Below are 17,986 nucleotides of genomic sequence, written 5' to 3'. Positions count from 1 at the left end.
GTCTTTTCTCTATTGTATATTCTTGCCTCCTTTGTTGTAGATTAATTGGCCATAAGTTTGTGGGTTTATTTCTGAGCTCTCTATTCTGTTCCATTGATCTAGGTATCTGTTTTTGTGCCAGTACCATGCTGTTTTGATTACTGTAGCTTTGTAGTATAGTCTGAAGTCAGGGAGCATGATACCTCCAGTTCTGTTCTTCTTTCTCAAGGTTGTTTTGGCTATTTGAGGTCTTTTGTGTTTCCATACAAATTTTGAAGTTCTTTTTCTGTGAAAAATGCCCTTGGTATTTTGATAGGGATTACATTGAATCTGTAGATTGTCTTGGGTAGTATGGTTATTTTAACAATATTAATTCTCCCAATCTAAGAACATAGTATCTTTCCATCTGTTTGTGTCATCTTCAATTTTTTTCATCAGTGTCTTATAGTTTTCCATGTACAGGTCTTTTACCTCCTTAGGTAGGTTTATTCCTAGGTATTTTATTCTTTTTGATGCAATTATAAACGGGATTGTTTCCTTAATTTCTCTTTCTGATAGTTTGTTGTTAGTGTATAGAGATGAAACAGACTTCTGTATATTAGTTTTGTATCCTGAAACTTTACTGAATTCATTGATTAGCTCTAGTAATTTTTTGGTGGCATCTTTAGGATTTTATACGTGTAGTATCATGTCATCTGCAAACAGTGATGTTGTCTCATTGTCTCAGAGGTCTCTTAAACTCTCCTCATTTCCTTTGATTCTTTTTTTTTTCTTTTTTCTGTTCATCTTCAATGATTTCCACTACTCTGTCTTCCAGCTCGCTGATCTGTTCCTCTGTATCATTTAGTCTATTGTTGATTCCTTCTAGTGTATTTTTCATTTCAGTTATTGTATTCTTCATCTCTGTTTGGTTGTTCTTTATATTTTCTAACTCTTCATTAAAAACTTCTCACTTCTCACTCTGTGCATCCATTCTTCTGAGTTCTTTGATCATCTATATGATCATTACCTTGAACTCTTTCTCAGGTAGATTGGCTGTCTCCACTTCACTTAGTTCTTCTTCTGGGGTTTTATCTTGTTCCTTCATTTGGGACATGTTCCTCTGTTGCTTTATTTTGCCTAACTTGCATTTTTATTTCTATGTGCCTGTTACGTTGGTTATGTTTCCTTACCTTGGAGAAGTGGCCTTTTATAGGAGATGTCTTATGCATCCCAGCAGCACACTTCCCTCTGGTCACTAGAGCTATATGTTCTAGGGGCGCCCCCTATGTGGGGCTGCTTGGGTCCTTCTGTTGTGGCTACTGTGGGTGGTCCAGTAGGCTTGGCTGGCCCCTGATCCAGTTGGTTGCCAGACCCTGCCTTTTGTAGAGGCTGCTGGCCATTGCTTGGTGGGGCTAGGTCACAAGGTGGCTGGCTGCAGAACCCTGGGGCCCCCTGGAGCTAGTGCTGGCTCACTGGTGGGTGGAGTTGGGGTCCAGGAGATCCTGGGGCTGGTGCCCACCCACCAGTGCATGAAGCAAGGTCCTGGAGCTAGCGCCAGCCCATTGGTGGGTAAAGCCAGGTCCTGGCATCTGGCTGCAGGGCCTCAGGTCCCAGAGCTGGTTCCTGACAGAGCTGGCAGCAGGTCCCAGGGTGCCCTGAAGCTTGTATTGACCTGCTTGTGGGTGGGACCAGGGCCCAGCTGGTCCCAGGGCTGGTGTTGTCCTGCTGGTGGTTGGTCTGGGTCTGCAGGCTGCAGGGCTGTGGTTTTCCTGGGGCTAGTGTCCACCTGCTGGAGGGTGAGGCTTGTCTTGAGGCTAGAGGAAGTTTGCTGGTGGGCAGGGCCAGGGCCCAGCTAGTACTAGGGCTGGAGCTGGCCTGCTGGTGAGTGACTTGGGTATACAGGTTGTGGGGCTTTGGTTTTAGTGGGGCTGGTGTCCTCTTGCTGGTGGGTGAGGCTGTTCCCTGGGCTACAGCATGCTTGCTGGTGGGCAGGGCCTGGGATTCTGAGGCTGGTGTCTGCCCACTGTTGGGTGGAGCTTGGTCCCAGGGTCTCTGGCCACAGGAACCTGGTGGTCCCAGATCTGCTGCATGCACTGGTGTGTGGGGCCTGCTTCTGGGCCCTCTAGTGGGCAGGGCCTTGTCTAGGGGTGGTTGTGGGCTTAGGGCGTCTTAAGGCAACCTGTCTGCTAGTTGGTAGGGCTGTGTCCCCTCCCAGTTAGTTGCTTGGCCTGAGGTGTCCCAGTACTGGGCCTACAGGCTGGTGGGCATGGACGGGACTGGGTCCTGAGGCTAATAAGCTAGAGAGAGGATTCCAAAATGGTGCTTGCCAGCACCAGTGTCAACATGGTAGGAAGAGCTCTCAGAAATGGCTGCCACCAGTGTCTATGTCCCCAGGGTGAGCTGTAGTTGCCTCTTGCCTCTCCAGGAGATTCTTCAGATCAGCAGGTAGGTCTGACCCAGGCTCCTTTCAAATTACTGCTTCTGCCCTGGGTCCCGGAGCATGTGAGATTTTGTGTGCACCTTTTAAGAGTGGAGTCTCTATTTCCCACAGCCCTCTGGCTCTCCTGAAAGTAAGCCCCACTGGGCTTCAAAGCCAAATGTTCTGGGGGCTCATCTTCCTGGTGCAGGACCCCTGGGCTGGGGAGCCCAATTTGGGGCTCAGACCTCTCGCTCCTTGGGGAGAACCTCTGCAGTTGTAATTATTCTCCCTTTTGTGTGTCGCCCACCCGGGGGTATGGGACTTGATTGTATTGTGACTCTGCCCCTCCTACCCATCTTGTTGTGGTTTCTTATTTATATCTTTAGTTGTAGAAGATGTTTTCTTGTAGGTTCTGGTCTTTTTCATTGATAGGTGTTCTGTAAATCATTGTAATTCTGATGTGCCCGTGAGAAGAGGTGAGTTGGCCCAATCCCACCCCCGTAATTTTATTTTATTTTATTGTTTTTGGCTGCGTTGGGTCTTCATTGCTGCGCATGGGCTTTCTCTAGTTGCAGCGAGCGGGGGCTACCCCTCATTGCAGTGTGCAGGCTTCTCATTGTGGTGGCTTCTTTTGTTGTGGACCACAGGCTCTAGGCGCACAGACTTCCATGGTTGTGGCACGTGGGCTCAGTAGTTGTGGCTCGCGGGCTTAATTGCTCCATGGCATGTGGGATCTTCCCAGACCAGGGATCGAACCCATGTCCCCTGCATTGGCAGGTGGATTCTTAACCATTGTGCCACCAGGGAAGTCCCCCACTCCTGTAATTTTAAATACTACCTCTATCACAAGTCTAAGTATTTCCAACTTAGACATCTCTCGTAAACATCAGATACATACGTTTTTATTCCTTTCATATGTAGCTATTGAACACAGAGTAGAGTCACTTGACAAAAAGCAGTGAAAAAAAATATTGAAAAGTATCCCGTTGATGAAATATTAAATGAAAAAAATTAATAAATAAGCAAGGTAATTATAAATTGATATGTGCTATCAAGTTAATATATAAGTTGGGGCTCCCCCGGTGGCGCAGTGGTTGAGAGTCCACCTGCCGATGTAGGGGACATGGGTTCGTGCCCTGGTCTGGGAAGATCCCACATGCCGCGGAGCGGCTGCGCCCGTGAGCCATGGCCACTGAGCCTGCGTGTCCGGAGCCTGTGCTCCGCAACAGGAGAGGCCACAACAGTGAGAGGCCCGCGTACCGCAAAAAAAAAAAAAAAAAAAAAAAAAAAAAAAAAAAAAATATATATATATATATATATATATATATATATATATATAAAAAGTTGATGTGGGAGGTAGGGACTACACAGGGGTTTAAGGTTGTCCCCTATAAATAAGGAATTTAGGGAAGGTCTCTATGAGAAAGTGACATTTGAACTGAGACCCAGAACTCCAGAGGCAAAAGGCTTGGTGTAGAAAAACTTCAAATCTTCAAGGAATAGAAAAGATTCCAGTGTGGCGAGAGCATGATAAGTTAGGAAGGGAGTGAACGACATGATGTTGGAAACATAGACAAGAGCGTCATCTTGCATGACCTCAGAAGCAATTATTAAGAAGACTGAATTTTATTCTAGGTATGAGAGGGCAACACTGTAGTGTTTCTAGGGGCGGTGTCCTCAGTTCTGAAAAGTTTTACTCCAGATGTTGCATAGAATAGACTATAAGGCATCAAGTGTATAAACAGGGGTAACAATTTGGAAGCTGTTGCAGTTGACCAACCAAGAAATGACCATGGGGACTTCCCTGGTGACGCAGTGGTTAAGAATCTGCCTGCCAATGCAGGGGACACGGGCTCGAGCCCTGGTCCGGGAAGATCCCACATGCTGCAGAGCAACTAAGCCCGTGCGCCACAACTACTGAGCCTGCGCTCTAGAGCCCGAGAGCCACAACTACTGAGCCCATGTGCCACAACTACTGAAGCCGCCGCGCGCCTAGAGCCCATGCTCACAAGAGAAGCCACTGCAATGAGAAGCCTGTGCACCGCAACGAAGAGTAGCCCCTGCTCGCCACAATTAGAGAAAGCCCGCGTGCAGCAACGAAGACCCAATGCAGCCAAAAATAAATAAATAAAATAAATTTATTTTAAAAAAAGGAATGAATTATGAAGTGATTGGATAAGCCTCACAGAATCCAACTGAAGGAAGTACATCTGGGACTCAAAGGAGTAGAGTTAAATTATAAAGCTTCAACTGAGAATAAACAGGTGATAACTACCAAGAAAGTTTAGAAAAAAATAAGTGAGTGATAACTTGTACTGCATTTATTAAGATGTGCTATAAAGCTAGGATCAAATGTTAGATGGATATAATAATAGACCAACAATTTAATGGACAACACACACACACACACACTGTGTGTATTTGGTATTTGATAAAGATGTTCTTTATCTCCGTAGCCCCCACTCGCCACAACTAGAGAAAGCCCACGTGCAGCAATGAAGACCCAACGCGGCCAGAAAGAAAGAAAGAATGAATGAATGAATCATGATTTGGCTTAGTCTAAAGTGGTGTTAGTGGACATGGACACAGGGAGATAGATTGAGAATACATTTTGAAAGTAAAATTGACAGGTATTATAGATTGTTTGGATGGGGTTTGTAAAGATTGAGAGAAAGAAAGGAGACAAGGATGACCCCTAGTTTTTAGGCCTGAGCAATTGGGCAGATGGTGGTATCATTTCTGAGACAAAGAAGACTGGGGGAAGAAAGGAAAAGCAAGAGTACTGTTTCGGAGATGTGGTTTGTGATATCTTTTAGTGACCAGGGTAGAGATATCAAGCAGGCCTTCTGGGATATACAGGTCTGGAGCACAGGGGAGAAATTGATGGTGTTTAACAACCATGGACTTGAATGAGATCCCCTAGGGAGAGGGGAGAGTAGAAAACAGAGGACTGAGTCTCAGTGCACTCTAATTTATAGACACATAGCTATAGTATAGTCAGTTATTAAAAGCACAAAAATGATACTGTGCTAATACCTATTTAACCTTTAAAACCAGATAATTATGATGCATGCCATTTCAGCCATAGAAAAATATGAAAAGCTTCCCAGATCATTTTGTATAGCCTTTATAATATCCAATGAGAAAGAATGCTATTGACCTGTCTCATTTATAAATATAGCTGCAAAGAGATTGTACCAACATTTATATGTTACTTTTGGTTAATATGTGAGAGCAATTCCTTGTTGTGAGATTCTTGTATTACATATGAAGGAGTATAATAACTCTTTTTTTTAATTAATTAATTAATTTATTTTTGGCTGCGTTGGTCGGGTCTTTGTTGCTGCGCGCAGGCTTTCTCCACTTGCAGTGAGCAGGGGCTACTCTTCGTTGTGGTGCACGGGCTTCTCATTGTGGTGGCTTCTCTTGTTAAGGAGCATGGGCTCTAGGTGTGCGGGCTTCAGTAGTTGTGGCTCGCGGGCCCTAGAGCGCAGGCTCAGTAGTTGTGGTGCACGGGCTTAGTTGCTCCACGGCATGTGGGATCTTCCTGGACCAGGCTCGAACCCGTGTCCCCTTCATTGGCAGGTGAATTCTTAACCACTGCGCCACCAGGGAAGTTCTATAATAACTCTTAAAGGTATAAAGTTAAAGATGCATATTGTAAGTTAAAGAGGTATATTCCACACCATAAAAAAGATGGACAGCTCCCCAGTTCATTTTGTGAAGCTGATAAATTTAATAGCCAATCAGAAAAATAGTGTACTAATTAATATTGCATAAATACACTGATCCATCTGCAAAAATTCTACATAAAATATCTGAAAAGGGACAGTATCACCATTCATATGACAGATGTTTCTGTTAATAACAGCACATCCTACTTTCTTCCTTGCTAACAGAAACTCTACATTGCTTAGTCAGTGGTATGTGAAGCCCTGGGCAGAGTCTCATGATTGGTTTAGGGGTGGGCATGTAACCCTGTGCTGGTCGGTGAGATGTATCATGAAATTTGCTGGGGATTTCAGGGAAAGATTTTCCTTTGTGATTAGAGAGAGGACCAATGAAGTGAAAACATTTCACCACAAGCCTTCATCCTTGGGATGCCCGTATAAGGATGTGCTGTTTAGAGCTGCAGCAGTTACCTTGAGACCATGAATGACAGACATATGTTGTGACCATCATGTAGGGTGAACCAAATTTGGTTCAGATGTCAAGACTGATGACATCACATACGCAGTAAGAGGGTATGAAAATTTTTATTACTTATATAAGGGAGTTTTCTGAGGAGAACAGCCAGGCCTCCCAAGTTGGTCCAAAAATGGCTTGAGAGAGCAAGGAAAGGAGACTGGCTGGGGGATTTTTAACAGTAGTTAGGGCTGGGGCTGGGGTGACAGTTCCAGTGTGTGGGTGGGGGCTTGTGGCTTGGAACTCTTGCCAGCACCGAAGGAGGAAGCACTGAGGCTTTCTTACTAGCTTTCCCAGATGAGGGACACAAGGTGAGAGTGAGGGTTGAGGCCTAAGGGCTGTCAGCAGCAGTCGAACATCAAAAAGTGGAGTCAGACTCTTCATGATAATTCACCCCTGATGTTTGAGTGATGACAAAAGTGTACCATGCTTCATTTAAGTGAATTTGAGCTTGTTTAAATAAGCGATTATGGCACTCTGAAGCCTGTAGCCTGTAAGGAAGGTGAAAGTTCCATTGAATGTCTTGTTCAAGGGCCCTGTATTGTGTATTCTGAGAAGCGAAATGAGCGTCTTAGTCGCTGTCAGTAATGCCTGGATTCCAAAGGGGAAAAAGAGTGTCTTGGTAAGGTCTTCTATTGTGGTTTCAGTATATGTACAAGAATGTGTGACCTTGATTTATATTTAGGGTATCTATGAGGCAAGAATTCTTTACCCTAAAAGGGGAAACCTTGGACAAGAAATTATTGTTGCTGCCATAGGCTGGATCAGAGAGTCAGACCATTGGCAGCAGTCTTAAGAGTCTGTAAAATGGTGCAGATGGGGCTGATTTTTAGCCAGGGAAAACAGTGCCTAGATACATGCCTGAAGTTTGGCCAATTGTGTTGACCCCTGGGTCTTATCCTTTATCAGGGGTGTCCTGGTTAAGGGATAAAAAGCAGTAGCTCTCCAGTGAACTTCAGTTACATGTGGTGGTGGCAACAGCATGTGAAAAGTGTACAAGCTCCCACTGCTGTTTACTCAGTTGATTCCAGGGGCTCCCCAGGTAGCTAAGGGGTCTAGTAGAGGGGTTGCCTCCTCCAGTGCCATGACATCTGGCAAGGAAATGAGGACAGGGCAGCCAGTCCTCCTGCAGATGGGATATGGAAGAGGGCCTCAGTCTGGTTCTGTCCTGCAGCAAAGGAGGCCTTGGTGGCCTTGGAAATCTTGTCGGTGCTGTTCCCATGACCCAATGCATAGTGGGAAGCTGGGTATGGAGGGTCATGGGCTCAGGGCCTGTGGGACCTCTGTTTCCAGGAAAGCCCAGGATGTAGTCAGCGATTGCAGCTCTAACAGCACAGGGCTGAGGAGGGCAGTTTTTGCATCAGAAAGCCATAAGTGACTTGTGGCCAGTATGGGTGGTCCGGAGACTCCAGGAGGCATGAAAGAAGGTTGCTAAAGCTTCAATTGTGCAAGGAGTCTAGCTGAGGGGCACTAATGAGACTGGCTGTTGTATTGCAATTTTGACAGAATCTAGAGCCTTTGTTGGAAGGGGCTCCATTCAAGGTGGGCTGATTTGCAAATAATTACGTTAATGGGCTAAAGTAAAATTTGTAAATGAGGAATATATAACCTCCAGAACCCAAAAGGCCTAAAAGGTATTGGGCTTGTTTTAACATTGTGGAAGTTGAGAGGGTTAATAACTGTTTCTTGACAGTGTTAGGTACGGAGGGGCCCTCCGTTTACCAAATAATTTTCAGGAATTTACAGAGGTGGTGGGGTCTTGTACTATGTGTGAGGCAATGGCCCATCCCCTTTTCTGAGCTCCCTTGTGAATATTTGTATGTCCTGAATAAATGTGCCTGGTGAATATCCTCAGAGGAGGATGTCGTGAATATAAAGCCATACCTGTGCCCCTGGAGAAAGCTGGATGCAGTTAAGATCATGTTTGCAAAGATTGTGTGTGATGGCAAGACTGTTGAGGTGCTCCATAGATAGCCAGGTAAAGGTGTTATGTACCTTAGGAAGTGAAGGCAAACTGTGGGTGAGAGGCTTTTGAAATAGGGACTGAACCGAACGTATTAGTCAAATCTATTACAGAAAAATATTTACCATTTGCTAATTGGATGGAGTCGGTAATTTCAATAATTTTGAATATGGAGCCCTTAATGAATGGGACCACAGCATTGAGGCTGCTACAATCTACTGTGAGGCACCATTAATTCTTTCCAACTTTAAGAACAGGCCACATTTCATTTAAAGAAAGATGAAATCTTGCCATTTGCAACAAGGATGGACCTGAGGGTACTATGCTGAGTGAAATAAGTCAGAAGGAGAAAGACAAATTCCATATGATTTCACTCATATGTGCAATATAACAAACAAGCAAACTAAATGAACAATCCAAAGAAAAACAAACATGTAGATACAGAGAACAGAGTAGTGGTTACTGGAGGGGAAGGGGCGAAGGTAGAGTGGGGAGGGCGAAATGGGTAAAGGGGATCAACTGTGTGGTAATAGATGGAAACTAAATTTTTGATGGTAAGCACACTGTAGGGTATATAGAAGTAGAAATATAATGTTGTACACATGAACCTTATACAATGTTATAAACAAATGTTACCTCAATTAAAAAAAAAAACAGGCCAAATTGGATTTTTAAAGGGAGGAGCAGTGGTAACAATCACTCCTTCTTTAAATAGGTCCTGTATAATGGGTTTCAATTCTTGAAGCCCCTATTTAAATTTACATTGGACCTTATTAGCTGTTTTAACAGGGATGGGGAGGGGAGAAGGTCCATGTGGTCCCATTTTTAAAAGCCAATTTGTAAGTGCCACAGATTTAGGGTTTTTTTACTTGAAGGATAGTTGATTTACAGTGCTGCGTTAATTTCTGCTGTACAGCAAAGTGATTCAGTTATACATATACATATATTTTTTTTTATATTCTCTTCCATTATGGTTTATCACAGGATATTGAATATAGTTTCCTGAGCTATGTAGTAGGACCTTGTTGTTTATCCATTCTATATATGCCAGTTTGCATCCGCTAATCCTAAACTCCCAATCCTTCCCTCCCCCCTTCCTTGGCAACCACAAGTATGTTCTCAATGTCTGCCACAGATTTAGTTTTAACTTATTACCCATTGGGTCAGTGCATCCATGCCCCCACTATGGGATATTTTAGGGCAATGGGTGCTACCATCATGGAGAATTTAGGAAAGGCTATTTTTCTGATAGTTAAGGTGAGGCATAACTGTTTGTCTTCTACTTTATATTACAGTAATTCCCCCTAAGATTAGTGGGGTTGTGTTGTTCAAATTTAGAAGAATCCTCAGGTATTACTGTAATTTGAGCCCAACTCTTGATTAAGGCCATCAAGTTTTGCCAATTGGTGCATTTCAGCAGATGTTAAAATTAATTCAGAAACTATGTTGCAGAGGTGCAAAAGCGAATCAGCACACTTTTGTAAAAATTTTTATTTATTTATTTATTTTTGACTGCGTTGGGTCTTCATTGCTGCACACGGGCTTTCTCTAGTTGCCTTGAGCGGGGCTACTCTTACTCACGGTGCTCAGGCTTCTCACTGCGATGGCTTCTCTTGTTGCAGAGCACAGGCTCTAGGCGCACAGGCTTCAGTAGTTGTGGCACGCGGGCTCAGTAGTTGTGGCTCGTGGGCTCTAGAGCGCAGGCTCAGTAGCTGTGGCACATGGGCTTAGTTGCTCCATGGCATGTGGGATCTTCCCAGACCAGGGCTCGAACCCGTGTCCCCTGCCTTGGCAGGCAGATTCTTAACCACTGTGCCACCAGGGAAGTCCCAATCTTTTTGTTTTATAAATACTTTTAGTAAATTTTGGATTTCCAGTTGGCTCAAATTGTGGACCTCTGTTTCATTATTTTATTTCCTCCCCTGTATCCAGATTCCTCCCTCCCTTCCTTCTTTCCTTCTTTCCTTCCTTGCTTGCTTTCTGTCTTTCCTTTTTTCATGATTACTGGATATACTTTGGCGAAGTTCTCTCTACCCTGCTTGTATTTATACATTTCTTCCTCCAGAGAGCCTCAGACTAGCATCATCAGTGTTAGGGTCTCTCCCATAGCAAGGGTTACTTTATACAGCTTAAAGACCTCAGGTTTAAGTTGAGCTTTTTTTTTTTTCAAACTGATGAGGATGATTATATTTTTTTTGGCCTGAAACATTACTGATTCTTTAAAATAATTTTTATTGAAGTATAATTGACTTACAATATTTGTTAGTTTCAGGTATACAACATAGTGATTTGATATTTTTATACATTACAAAATGATCACCATGGTAAGTCTAGTTAACATCTGTCACCATACAAAGTTATTACAATATTATTGACTATATTCCCTATGTTGTACATTCCATCCCCAAAGTTGACTTTGAATTTACCCCTTTGTTGTGCCATGAGGGTACAATGGGTGATTTTCCCTATAACCCTGTGGATCAGGATCTTTGTTGTGGCATAAGCAGCAGCAGCAGGAGCAACAGCAACAGCAAAAAAAGCATCTTGCAGGGTCCTAGTGACCCCTCTGCCTTTAGGTATCTGGATTCAATAATTAAAATATTCAAGTGGGACTTCCCTGGTGGTGCAGTGGTTAAGAATCCACCTGCCAATGCAGGGGACACGGGTTCGAGCCCTGGCCCGTGAGGATCCCACATGCCGCGGAGCAACTAAGGCCATGTGCTACAACTACTGAGCCTGTGCTCTAGAGCCCACGAGCCACAGCTACTGAAGCCTGTGTGCCTAGAGCCCATGCTCTGCAACAAGACAAGCCACCGCGATGAGAAGCCTGCACACTGCAACGAAGAGTAGCCCCCCCAGCCGCAACTAGAGAAAGCCCGTGTGCAGCAACGAAGACCCAACGCAGCCAAACATAAATAGATAAATAAATAAATAAAATCTTAAAAAAAAATTCAGGTAGTAACTCCTTTTCAAATAGTGAATGATCTTCCTTCACATGAGCAACCACCCAATGGGCCTGTGTATTGCACAGGGTGTAGTCTTTCCCATGACTGCTCTATAGAACAGTAGGTACTGCTGTTGAGACACACAACCAAATGATCTCTTTTCCCTGAGCCTAGCATTAGTCAAAGCTTGTGCTAGAATCAAGACAGATGATTCATTCTAAGACGCACAGATAGGTCTGGGCCAAGACACAACCCAGGGTCACTTTAAGGAGGGCCCTGATCCTATACTTCTATCCCTAAATGCCAATTAATTACTGAAACTTCTGACTTAAGCCAGTTAAATCAATAACAGAGGCTCAGTAGGACTCAGCAAATGCAGCACAAAGCAGCACAGCTCAAAGGGCAAGCTAGCCAGCAGGCATCAGAGTCAGTTAGCAAGTCAAAGCAAGAGAAGACAGACCCCTGGTGGTGGTGGTCACTGTCTCAGCATTCTGCTCACAGTACCAGTTGTGGACGCCCTACAGAAACAGAATGGACCCCCACCCCAAATTTGGTTTTGATGTCAAGACTGACAAATATCTAGAGGATATGAAAGGTTTATTGCTTACATAATGAGGCTTTCTGGGGCAACCAGGTCAGGCATCCCAAACTGATCTGAAATGACTTGAGAGAGCAAGGAAAGAAGACTGGCTTGGGGTTTTTATGGTGGTCAGGGGGTGGGCTGGAGTGAAGGTTCCTGTGCATGGGATGGGGCCTGGGGGTTTGAATCTATGGCTGGTGCCAAAGGAAGGAGAACCCAGGCTTTCTTATCAGCTTGCCAAGATGTGAGGCACAAAGGGAAGAGGGAGGGTGAAGCTTAAAAGCTGTCAGCAGTCAAACATTGTAAAAGGGATTCGACTCTATTAGAGCATACTTCTGATGGCAGTATGGAAAAGTGAGATAGCTGGGTCCTTGATGAGTTTATTCAGCCTCTCAAAAGACCTTGTAACCACCTGCTCCAGACTTCTAGTGTTGCTGAATAATTCAATGTCTTTATGGTTGAGGCTATTTTTAATTAAGCTTTCTGTTACTTGCAGTCAAAATAATTCTGAACTGAAGATATAATCCATTATTATCATTTTGGATATATAAAGGGAATACAAAGGTTGTTCAACATAAATAAATCTATACTTGTAATTCATAACAAAATGAATTAAAGAAGAACATCATAGGACATATTAATAATATACTTTAAATGCTTTTATAAAATCCAGTAACTGTCTCTAATAAAAACGCAAGGTAAAAGAGGAATAGAAAGCACCTACCTAAAGGCTCCTTACTAAAAACTAACAACAAATATCATTCTAAAGAATGAAACACTAAAAGCATTTCCCAGATAACCAAGCATTACACAGGAATGCTATTATAATTATTATTCCACATATTCTTAGATATTCTAATAAATGCAATAAAGGAATAAAATGATTTAACATAATAAATATTGAAAAAAGAAACATAACTTTTTCTGGTGTGAGTATATACCCAGAAAATCCAAGAGACACTAATAAATACTAATACAATTAATAGCATCATTAAGGTTGTTGGATACAAAGTAAATGTTTAAAAGTTAAATTTTCTTTATAGTAGGAATAAATGGGTATAAATAGAAATGGAGGAAGTACTTCATTCACCAAAATGACTTAGATTATAAAATACTTCACGGTAGGTTTATAATGCATTAATTTCTTTAGGTTCAGCTACATTTCCCAGAATTCCTTTCCCTTTAAGTTTCCAGCTAGGGTGGGACACAAGAGAGATTATTGTGGGAGACTCAGAGGACAGAAGTGAAGCAGTAGCCATTTTGTAGCTTGATCACGTTGCTGTTTTTCTGCTGACTCACCTCATTGGCACAAGGCAGCAACTGGGTTTGGAACTGCCCCCACCTTCCCCTGGATTCTCCTTTAACTCCTCTGACTCTTGGGTCAGGTGTGTAAGTTTAGTTTTGAGACGGTGTCTTGGCCTCTACTGGATGCCCATTCTATCAGGGTCGGAGGAAACAAGAAACTGACGCAGGTTTCAGTTCGTCCTTGGGAGCGCTAGCTCATGCTTGTGGGTTCCAGTTTGTTTTTGTTCTCTCCCACTTTACATCTATGTCCATCTTGCCTTCCTGACTATCTGCACTGTGGACTTCAAGTTCCAGCATCAGATGTGAAGAAAACAGCCTTACAGAGATTTCTTAACTAGTTCCCACAATTCTGTAAGGTAAAATCTCTGTAACAAATCCCTGAAAAATTACACACATACACTCAAATGCACACTCACATGTGTGCACGTGTGCGCACGTACACACACACACACACACACACACACACATACACAGTGTAGTCCTGCTACTTTGATTGAAGCCTGATTGGCATACTTTGAAATAAAATTTAACAAAAAAGGAGGTAGATTTCCGTTACTGGCCAAGGTGGTAATAGCAGGGACTGGATTTACTCTCTTATAAGAAAAAGAAAACTACACTTTTACAAATGGACAACAGATATGAAATAATAGTTTTCAAGTCACTGGACATCAAGAAATGAAGGACAGTGATCCCTAAGAAATGGGAAACAAATGAGGTGAGCCCCATGTTTGCTCAGCATGCTGTCTGAAGTTTCCAGGACATAGCATAAGGAGAGGGAACAAGGTGGAACCTGAAAAACTCTATGAGTTGAGGAGATGGAGTGAAGAATCTGCGGAAACTAAGGCAGCTATGATTTGGAAGACAGAGTAAGATCTATATCTATATCTATATATAGATATAGATACCTATCAATATATATACATATATATAACTCCAGAGACCTGCAGAGGGTTCCCTCAAGTACTGATGTGCTCACACATGTGAAGAAACTACGCAAAGCTAAGGAATTAATCACACAAAGGATTGGAACACAAATAGACGTGGAAATAGTGCCTGTTCCCTTTAGCCAGACTGGTAAAACATGGAACATTGGATAGAATACTGAGGTTCTTGCCTAGGTAGTGGAGGATGTTTAGACTCAGACTGAACACTGCTCTCAATCCACCTAAAATATCATAAAAGCAAGATCCTAAAGGATTCAGCTGCTTCCGTGTAACTTAAGTGTTTCTGAGGAAAAAAGTTCAATAATATTTGTAGGATTACAGAAACAACTAGCACTCAACAAGTTAAAATTCTCAGTGTTGTGTATCCAACCAAAAATTTCTAGGCATGCAAAGAAGCAGGAAAACATAACTCATAATGAGATGCAAAAAATCAACCAATCAAAAGCAGCCCCCAAATAACACAGATGTTGGAATTGGCAGCAAAGGCATTAAAACAGTTATTATAACTATTAAAACAGTTATAACTCCATATCTTCAAAAGTTAAGATATGTATAATATAAAAAGACAGAAATCAAATATCTGGAGTTGAGAAATATGCAATTTGAAATAAAAATATACTGGATGGGACTAACAGTAAATTAGACATTGCACAAGAAAAAAATTAGTAAACTTGAAACTATAGCAATGGAAACTATCCAAAATGACACACTCAGAAGAAAAAACATCCAAAGAAATGAACAAAGCATCACTGAGCTGTGAGAAAACTGTATTTGTGTAATTGGAGTTCCCAAATGAAGGGAGTACAGAAAATAGTTGAAAATTTCCCCAAATTTCATGAAAACTATAAACCCACAGATCTAAGAAGCTCAAAGAACCTCAAGCACACACAAAAAATTGAAGAACACTACACCAAGGCATGTATGATTTTTTTGTTTTGTTTTTATTTTAATTAATTAATTAATTAATTTTGGCTGTGCTGGGTCTTAGTTGCGGTACACAGGATCTTTGTTGTGCTATGTTTTCTTAGTTGTAGCATGCATGTGGGATCTAGTTCCCCGACCAGGGATCGAACCAGGCCCCCTGCATTGGGAGCACAGAGTCTTACCCACTGGACCACCAAGAAAGTCCCTGTTTTGTTTTTAGTTCTTTAATATTTTATTGGACAAATATTGTGACTCTTTGAAATGTATGTTATCAACACGTCCTTCCAAATAAAATTTTTAGATTTTGCTAACTAGAGACTCCAAGGTCTACCCTCCCTTCCTCTGCTGAGCATCATGAGGTCTCCTCTCCCTACCTGAATGTCACAAGACTTCCACCTGCTCTACCTCACATATATGATTAAAGGTATATATGATTAAGTTGCTCACAATGAGGAGAAAAAAATATATATATTTTTTTGGCTGCGCTGCGTGGCTTGTGGGAAGTGAGATCTTAGTTCCCCAACCAGGGTTTGAACCCGGGCCATGGCAATGAAAGTGCCAAGTCCTAACCACTGGACCACCAGGGAATTCCCCAAGAAAATCTTAAAAGCAACCAGAACAAGACATAGGTTACATAAAAGGATGATAGTAGATCTCATATCAGAAATAATGTAAGATGACAGAGGAGCAAAACCTTTAAAGTCTTGAAATTAAAAAAATGATTATCAACCTAGAATTTTTTTTTTTTAAAGAAGATGTTGGGGGTAGGAGTTTATTAATTAATTAATTTATTTTTGCTGTGTTGGGTCTTCGTTTCTGTGTGAGGGCTTTCTCTAGTTGTGGCAAGCGGGGGCCACTGTTCATCACGGTGTGCGGGCCTCTCAGTATCGCGGCCTCTCTTGTTGCAGAGCACAGGCTCCAGACGCACAGGCTCAGTAGTTGTGGCTCACGGGCCTAGTTGCTCTGTGGCATGTGGGATCCTTCCAGACCAGGGCTCGAACCCGTGTCTCCTGCATTAGCAGGCAGATTCTCAACCACTGCGCCACCAGGGAAGCCCCAACCTAGAATTTTATACCAAGTGAAAATATTGTTAAAAAACAAAATTCAACTGAGTAAAATTTAAAGATCTTATTGGCTTTATTCAATGATTCATGAATTGGGCAGCATCCCATCTAGTAGATAGAAAGGAGCTCTGAGGAGCTGTACAAAATGAAAGACTTTTATAGGCAGAAGGGAGCAGGAACAAGGAAATCGGTTGTGGCAAGGTCACTTTCCTTTAGGGGAAGGCAGGGTCTATCAGGAAGATGACCTCACTAGTGCTGATCAGGTGATTCCTGACTGACTGGTTTAAGATTCCATTTCTGGGAAAGCTGAAGCTAACTAAGTCTCGGTTTGGTGACATGGGGCTTAGCATAAGTGACTCCATTTGTGACCTGTTGTCTTGTTTTTAACAATATCAAGAAAGAAGGTGAAATACTTATTCAGCTATACAAAAGCTGAAATAATGCATCATTAGCTGACACATACTATAAGAAGTGTTAAAGGAATTTCTTCAGGCAGAAAGAAAATGATAGATGGAAATGTAGATTTATACAAAGGAAAAAAGAACACCGGAAATGGTTACAACAAGGAGATATACATATATATGATTTTTTCTTGTTATTTAAATATCTAAAATTTAATTGACTGTTAAAATAATATTAACAATCTAGTGTAGGGTTTAAAATATATGTAAAATAAAATGCATAACAAAAATAACATAAAGGCTAGGAGAGACGAAATGGAAATGTACTATTGTAAGGTTCTCATATAATATGTGAAATGGTATAATATCACATTAAGGTAGACTGTGATAACTTAAAAATGTATACTGTAAACTCTAAAGCAACCTTAAAATAACAAAAGAAAGCTAATGCTAATAAAAGCAACAAAAGTAAAAAAGTGAAATCATAAACAACATGGAATTAATAAAAAATAAGGCAAAAAAGGAGAAAAAAATAAACGGGGCAAATACACCATTGAGGTTGCACCCCAATTAATTCAGAGATTCTCAGAGAGTGGATTTAAAACCAAGGCCCAGCTCTAAGTTTCCTACAAGAAACACACTTTAAATATAAAAACACAAATAGTTTAAAAGTAAAAGAATGGATTTAGCAATGATTTCTAGGATCTGACACCAAAAGTGAAGGCAACAAAATTTTTAAAAAGCATAAACTGCACTATATCAAAATTTAAAACTTCTGTGCATGAAAGGACACAAAACAGATTGAAAAGGAATCCCCATGGAAAGGGAGAAATATTTGTAAATCATGTATCTGATAAGGGGTTAATATGTAGAGGATATAATGAACTCCTACAACTGAATGATTTAAAAAACCCGACTAAAAAATGGGCAAAAGGAGGGAGCTTCAAGATGGTGGAAGAGTAAGACGTGGAAATCAACTTCCTCCCCACAAATACATCAGAAATACATCTACATGTGGAACAACTCCTACAGAACACCTACTGAACACTGGCAGAAGACATCAGACCTCCCAAAAGGCAAGAAACTCCCCACATACCTGGATAGGGCAAAAGAAAAAAGAAAAAACAGAGACAAAAGAATAGGGACAGGACCTGCACTTCTGGGAGGGAAGTGTGAAGGAGGAAAAGTTTCCACACACTAGGAAGCCCTTTCGCGGGTGGAGACTGCGGGTGGCGGAGGGGGGAATCTTCGGGGCCGTGGAGGAGAGCACAGCCACAGGGATGCAGACACTCCAA

The 17,986-nt window shown here is 42.1% G+C and overlaps 1 non-coding gene across 1 annotated transcript; it reads right to left on the bottom strand.

Annotated features, from left to right (window-relative positions):
- Positions 1-15,741: 15,741 nt before the first annotated feature.
- TRNAE-UUC (transfer RNA glutamic acid (anticodon UUC)) lies at positions 15,742-15,813 on the bottom strand. Its single transcript has one exon. It is a non-coding gene; the product is annotated as a tRNA-Glu (tRNA).
- Between the last annotated feature and the right edge of the window lie 2,173 nt (positions 15,814-17,986).

This window comes from Orcinus orca, chromosome X (genome assembly GCF_937001465.1).
Source record: "Orcinus orca chromosome X, mOrcOrc1.1, whole genome shotgun sequence".
Classification (NCBI taxonomy): domain Eukaryota; kingdom Metazoa; phylum Chordata; class Mammalia; order Artiodactyla; family Delphinidae; genus Orcinus; species Orcinus orca.
Note: the sequence above shows the minus strand (reverse complement) of the source record. Positions and strands in the feature narration are given on the sequence as shown.